Raw genomic sequence first — 8,002 nt, 5'->3', positions numbered from 1 at the left:
GGCGCTCGGCCTTCCTTATAGTCCAACTCTCGCAGCCATACATGACTACTGGGAATACCATTGCTTTGACCATGCGGATTTTTGTTGGCAGGGTGATGTCTCTACTTTTTATCATGCTGTTTAGGTTCGCCATCGCTTTCCTCCCAAGGAACAGGAATCTTTTAATTTCATGGCTGCAGTCACAGTCTGCGGTGATCTGGGATCCCAGGAACGTGAAGTCTGTCACTACTTCCACGACTTCCCCTTCTATTTGCCGAGGAGTGATGGGGCCGGATGCCATGATCTTTTTTGATGTTGAGCTTCAAGCCCACTTTTGCGCTCTCCTCTTTTACTCTGAGCAAGAGGCTCTTTAGGTCCTCTTCACTTTCAGCCATTAGAGTGGTATCATCTGCATATCTTTAATTACACAAGCATAAGTTTCATTACACAAGCTCATATACAGGTTCTCTTGTCATTCGTATTATTTTATCATCACCAAAGTTCCCTAACCTAACTCTTGTATTAGAGTAAAATCTTTATATCTCAGCATTACCTAAGCATTTTTAAATAGTCTTCCATTTAATATGGGTTAAGGTTTTTTGGGCGTGTAAAAACAGACTCAATTATTCCCAAATCAATCTTCATCGATTACACAAACACAGAGGAACCTTAAACCAATCTTATTTATAAAGCAACTCTTATATCAGACTAGAATCTTTATATCTCTATAGGTTTACAGTTTATAATGTCATCTGTTATAAGCATCACCTAAGCATTTTAAATTAGTCTTCCTTTAAATACATTTAGTATGAATTAAATCTTTTTGAGTGTGCTTCCCTAACCAATCTTAATCAGTTACACATACACAGAGGTTCCCTAAACCAATCTTATTTATAAAGTTTGATCTTTTACAGTTTTTAGTGTAATCTATTATAAGGATTGCCTATACATTTTAAATTAGTCTCCCATTAAGTGCATTTAATATGGATTAAAATTTTATGGGTGTGTAAAAACAGATTCAAATATAGCCAATCTTAGTCAGTTACACATACATATAGGTTCCCTAAGCCAATCTTATGGGTTAAAGTTTTATGGGTGTGCAAAAACAGACTTAAGTATTCCCTAACCAATCTTAATCAGTTGCACATACACAGAGGTTCCCTAAACCAGTCTTATTTATAAAGCTTAATTCTTTTCTTCTTTTTCTGGTTTCTTCTCTTCAATAAAGTCTTGATTCTGAGTCTCTTCCCCTTATAGGTAGAAAGGCTTTCTTTTAAAACTCTCCATCTGTATTCAATTCTTGAAGTAGCTGAGGATTCCATAAATTCTGTTTTATCTTCTCTCTGAAATATTTTATCCTTTACAACTTTGAAGATTTCAGCATTTGTCAGTCTTTTAATAGATCTGTTATATTCTTCTGTGTAAGTTGTATCTCTTTTTTTAGATGTGTGGATCACTCTGTAGGGTGCATCCGCTTGATTGTAGTCAGGTCTTGAAAAGTTTGGTGATGGGGTTCCTTTATCTTGATTGTAGTTTGCATTGGTGTAGTTACCTTTTTGTCTTGTGTTAAATCAAAAGTTTCTTTAATTGCCAGTTTAACTGCGTCAACAATTATACCTTTGAGCTCCTCCCAGGAAACCTGTATCAAGTTAACATCAGCAGAGCTATCTAAACATACATCATCTGGCACTTTTTTGTATGTGTCTTGGACACCCATTTTAATGCAGTATCAAAAGCCCCAGTTCAGCCCAGCAAAACCAAGAATCTCTGGAGTTATTTTTCAATAGTTCCTACAAGGCTGACCACATTTACAAGATAGTAACTGTTGTAGACATATTAACAGCCAAGAATCTTTCAACATAAATCAGGTGTTTTGCAGTTATACAATGGAGTCTGGACACAGTGAGCTTTTATAATTTCAACAATGAGACTGATGTTATGGGGGACTGTTGCAAAACAGAAAGTTAAATTCTAAATGTCCCTCTTGCTTTTTCAAAAGAGGTTTATAATCCTTTTGGTGGGATATATTCTCTATTGAGGTTATTTAATTATTTTTCTTTAAAGAGTCTGTATGTAGTTCCATTGGGTCATTTAAATCCAAAAGAAGCAGAAAAAAATTAGCAATTAAAGTCCAAATTTATATTCCAGAAAGCGACACCTTTAAGACTAAGCAAGTTTATTCCAGTTAGCAGCTAACCTTATGAAAACTGCAAATTGACATTCACATGAGCCCCTATCAGAGGATGAGTAAAATTTGTATATGTGTATGTTTATTTAATAGCCTGAGTTTCTCACTGATACTCAATGTATTCAGTTGCCTGGTTCTATTGGCCCATCAAACTCAGTAATGTCTAGTTGGACTGATAGTGGCTCTCCATAGTTTCACACAAAAAAGGTCTTTCCCAGCATCTGCTACTTGGGATCCTTCAACAGGAGATCAAATCTGAGACCCTCTGCATGCAAAACATGTGCTCCACCAAGGAGGCATGGTCCTTCCCCACTAACTCTGACAATTTCTATATAAGCAGAGGGCGAGGGGCTTTTTAAATAGACCCAACTCCTGATTTTATTTCTTTTCATGTTATTGAAAGGGCTATTTCCCACTTTAAGTACGTTCCCTCTCTTTGCTAGGGTGTCTTGCCTTCTTTCATGATGGGCCTGGGCACTGCTATGTAGGGTGGGGGTAGCCTTGCTGGTATTTGTTAACACTACACTCCCTATCATGGAAGACATTCGTCCTGTCACCTGCACTGTCCAACAGTGCAAGGGGAAATTCCCTTAACTACATTCTATAGTGCACTCTGGATAACAATAGTCACACTGGATGAGGAAGAACTGCATTGTTCAACATTCCAATTTGTTGTCGTTTTGAGGCTGCCAAAATAGGATGCCAGCATCAGAAGCCCTTCCTTGGCAGCTTCTACCTGTGCAAGAAACAAACAAGCAATTCTGTATTTTTATCCACAAAGCTCCTGTTGTCTGGAAAGTCCTCCATACTGCGACTGAAAACACCTGTGACTTGCAAGGACGGGCAACACCAAACGTGACCCTTCACCCCATCCCAAGTGCCATGCGCAGACCTCCCTGAAAAACATCACCGGATCTGTTTTGTTAGCGGCCATTTTAAACATCCAAACCAGGGGAGCTGTCCACAGTGCTGATGCTGCCCGCCCCGGTTTCTGCCTGGGCCACAGAGCTCGGGGACTCGGAATAACGCCAGTACGTTACGCTTACCCCGCTGTCGCCTCTCAGGCCATCCTTGCACTACGCCCTTTGTGTACAATTAAAATGCCGCAAATGCTATAGATTTCCGGCACCAAAAATAGACCTGCCGTGACTAACGCCATAGATAGGCCGGAACGTCTGCCGCCCACTAAACTCCCGCTCGCGCCCAGCAGCGGCGCTCTGCTTAGAGAGGAGGAGGCGTCGACGAAGGAAGTGGGTCGATTCAAGCGCCGGTCGTTTGCGCTTTCCCCTTCGGCAGCCTGAGCGAGCGCGGGGATCCCCAGAGCTAGCCAGGATCGCTGCAATGGCTGAGAGAAAAAAGAGGAGGGTATAAAACGGGGTTGTTGCTGTGGCGGATCCCTTAGTGGAGGGTTCCTCAGTGTCAGGTTGCGGGATGGAGGCGGACTACCCCGTCTTTGAGAACCCGCTCTGCAGCGAGCTCAAGCACATTTGCAAAAGGATCAAAGAGACCTATAAGGAGATCAAAGAGGACCTAACCCCTTACAAGGATGATCGCTACTACAGGTAAGAGAAGAGGAAGGGAACTGCACCTCGGCACCCTTCGTTTCCTTCTGCGCCGGGGGAGGGGGTGCGTTTGAAGGAAGGCCTATTCGTTTTCCAGGAAAGCAGATGTTTGCATTAACAGTGCAGCTAGGTTTGTTTTATATTTTAAAAAACCAGAGTGCAGAGGTTGTGATCCACTTAGGAGCCATCTCAGAAGCCTCAACGGGGTCCTTCGACATGGGCTTATCTCGCTGAGTTGCAACCTCTCTCCACGGAAGCTGCGACAGGTACTCATCATCACACAAGCACTGTTGCAGTGGCCTTTGCTGATATGGTGGAAAGGTTTTTTTTTTAATCACCCAGTGTTTTAACATGGCTGTTCTGAAAGGAGGGCTGATTTCACACAAATGAGCTAGCCATTGATTCTGTTGCAATGGGGGTTCAAACAGAGATCATACAGGAGGATTGGTTTGCTTTTAAAAAATGATTGAGAAATAATTGCTTCTGCTAACCTTCTTGACTCCCCTCTCACACCGATCCACCCATTAAAATGCTCTATTGAAGCATTTAAAAGATGGCTGGGAAGGGTTTTCCAAAGGAAATGCAGGAGATCTAAAACTGAACTCCAACTTCTGCTATGAGTCCTTGGAACTCAAGTGGTATGAGTTCCTGTCATGTTCTTCCCTTATCAAGAAGGGCAGGCCTCCACTGCCCATTGCTAGGATTTTCTAGTTAATGTTTTCCCCTTGTATCTGGGGGGGGAGTTTTGGAATATTTTTTCAGGGCCCCCCAAAATCACTGGAGCAAGGAGAAACGAGAGAATAATCTCTCTAATAGCATAATTTTATTTATTTATTTATTAAATGTATATCCCACCCTCCCCAAATGAGCTCAGGGCAGCTAAAGGAAAGGTAGCCCTCTGTGTGACTATGACAGACAAGGGATCAGTACTTTCTCTATGGACTTCACCCCCACCCCAACCAAAAAGCCAGCCTGATGAGGATCAAAAATGCTCCAGGTGGAATTGGTGAAATCAACTGAGTGCCAACAAAAGGAAAACTGGGAGGAAAAGAAATCAGCTTGCCCAAGCCCTCAAACTTTTAGTGAGAATTGATTTACATAAGAGAACATAAGAGAAACCAATGTTGGATCAGGTCAGTGGCCCATCCAGTCTGTTGGATCAGGTCAATGGCCCATCCAGTCCAACACTCTGTCACACAGTGGCCAAAAAATACCAGGTGCCATCAGGAGGTCTATCAGTGGGGCCAGGACATTAGACGCCCTCCCACTGTTGCCCCCCCCCACAAGCACCAAGAATACAGAGCATCACTTGCCCCAGAGTCCCTATCTATACCTTGTGGCTAATATCCTCTGATGGATCTCTGCACCATATGTTTATCTATTTCCCTCTTGAAGCCATCTATGCTTGTAGCCACCACCATCTCCTGTGGCAGTGAATTCCATGTGTTAATCACTCTTTGGGTGAAGAAGTACTTCCTTTTATCTGTTCTAACCCATCTGCTCAGCGATTTCATTGAGTGCCCACAAGTTCTTGTATTGTGAGAAAGGGAAAAAAGTACTTCTTTCTCTATCTCATGCATAATCTTATAAACCTCAATCATGATGTTTATCCTCAGCCATTGTTTCTCCAAGCTGAAGAGCCCCAAGTGCTTTAATCTTTCTTCATAGGGAAAGTGTTCCAACCCTTTTATCATTCTTGTTGCTCTTTTCTGCACTTTTTCCAATGCTATATCCTTTTTGAGGTGTGGTGACCAGAACTGTACACAGTACTCCAAATGAGGTCGCACCATCAATTTATATAGGGGCATTATGATACTGGCGGATTTGTTTTCAGTTCCCTTCCTAATAATCCCCAGCATAGTGTTGGCCTTTTTTATTGTAGTCGCACACTGTCTCAACATTTTCAGTGAGTTACCTTCTACAACTCCAATATCACTCTCTTGGACAGTCTCTGCTAATTCGTGTATTTATCGGTAGGATTTTTGGCTCCAATGTACATCACTTTGCACTTGGCCACATTGAACCCCATTTGCCACGTTGATGCCCACTCGCCCATCCTTGACAGATCCCTTTGGGGTGCCTCTCTGCTTTTCACCTCCCTGATAGGGATAGTGGAGTGAAATTTCCATATTGCCCTCCCCTCCTTGCAGGCCCCCTGCTTGTTAGTTTGTAAAGTAGAACTTTATCAGCTAAAACTTGAAATTATAAATTTGTATATAGTCATCAAAGTCTTAGCAGACTTTCTTGATTTGTGGTGTACATACGTACCTGGCTTCTCCGACATTTTCAATCTCTTAATTTTTCCTTTCCTGTAATTATGGGTGGAATCCTAACCTGATGAGAGTTTTACTATTGACTCCAGAGGCACACAGTTACACCCTTGCCCACAGGCTTTGATTACATCCACCCAACACTTCACTAAATTTCTCTAAACATAAGATATGGTTTGCTAGATCAGCAGTTTCTATGATGCCCCTAAGGTCATTATAGAAAGACCTCCCCCTCCCCAAATGTAGTTCCAGTAACTAATGATGGGAGTATTGTGCCTTTGGTCTGAGAGGCTTTAGCTTCAGGAGTTAGGCTATAGCCATTGATATTCTTGTGGCAACCAATTCTCTATGTTCAGGTGGACAAGAACAAACCAAATATGATTTGGTTATTATCTCTGTCCCTCCCCAGTTCTTTTATGTCTATTGTCAGTCTATTCTTATGTTTTCGAATGGTTCCAGATGGTGGTGCTGGGGAGCTTTTGCACAATGGGTATGACAGGGAAGGCTGTCTTTTGTCCCCATGCTATTTAGTGTCTCTATAAAATCAGCTAGGTTTGAGTCCAGAATCACCTTAGAGACCAATAAGATTTTTTTGGTCCAGGTGGGCAGCCGTGTTGGTCTGAAGCAGTAGAGCGAAGGTAGAGTCCAGTGGCACCTTTAAGACCAACAAAGGTTTATTCAAGGTATGAGCTTTTGTGTGCATGCACAGTTCCCCAGGCACAGTGAAATGGAACTTACCAGTCCATACATATGGGCAGAGGTTGAACAGTAAATCAGCATAAGTACTTTCATTATGGTGTATGTTAATTTGTTCCGGGTTCAATTTCCCACATGCTATGGAAGTTTACTTTGGGCCAGTCTTACTCTCTCAGCCTAACCAACTCCAAGAGTGTTGGGTATTACAAGTTGAAAACACTCAGTATGTCTGGGGTGAAATGTTTGTTTATGTTACTCATAGGAAGTCACATGTTCCTCATGTAACCAATGTTCTTTAGATGTGGATTGCCCAGGAATTTTCTCCCTGATCTAGGAATTTGATTGGGACTGAAGTGTCAAGGTATATTACCATTTTTTGGCTTCTCTTCCCATCTTTGTTTGCTGTTCTGAAGTAGAAGTAAGAGTAGCCATAATTGCTCTCTTCTAGTTTTGTCTTTATAGTGTAAGGATGTAGCCGACTATGCTCTTTTGTTATTTTCATCCCAGTTACCCTTCCCAGGCTAGAATTTAGTAAAAACTGTATATTTTAATCACACATGAACTCTCAGTCTGAATTATTTTACTCAGGCTCTGCTGGGCTATCTTATCTCTGCTAAATACCATTTTTTCAATATCTCACTATCACTCTCAGCCTAACCAACTCAAAGAGTCATTGTGGGATAAAATGGAGGAGAGCAGAACCATGTAAGCTGCTTTGGGTCACTATTGGTGAGAATGGCAGGGTACAAATGGATTAAATTAATTAAATAAATAAATTCATGAAGCTTTTAATGGACATATTTTTCTACTTTTTCCTGCTTTTATCAATTTTTTATTTAAACTTTTCTAGTTACCTACAATAAATTCATTAAATAAATAAATTCATGAAGCTTTTAATGGACATATTTTTCTACTTTCCCCTGCTTTTATCAATTTTTTTATTTAAACTTTTCTAGTTACCTACAATAATGCCATAGAGTATAATGCCGTAGAGTCCAACCTCCATAGCAGCCATATTCTCCAGGGAAACTGGAGAGCAGTTCTAATTCCGGGAGATTTCCAAGCCCCACCTGGAGGTTGGCTACCCTACCCATGTTCAACAGTGCAATCCTAAACAGGTCTATGGAGAATCCTACAGAAGTCTAATCAATGGACTTGCTACCAGGAAAGTGTTCTTAGGTTGCCCAGTTGGGCTTCAGTCTGTGTAGAATTATGACCTCAGTGAGCTGTTCAGGCAGGAAAAAAGGTTTGTGAAAAAAGGGAGCATCATAGATGTGTTAGTTTTTAAAGAAAATCGACTTTAATTC

The sequence above is a fragment of the Gekko japonicus genome, unplaced genomic scaffold, assembly GCF_001447785.1.
Source record: "Gekko japonicus isolate JY-2015 unplaced genomic scaffold, Gekko_japonicus_V1.1 scaffold655, whole genome shotgun sequence".
NCBI lineage: Eukaryota > Metazoa > Chordata > Lepidosauria > Squamata > Gekkonidae > Gekko > Gekko japonicus.
This window is presented reverse-complemented; position numbering follows the sequence as displayed.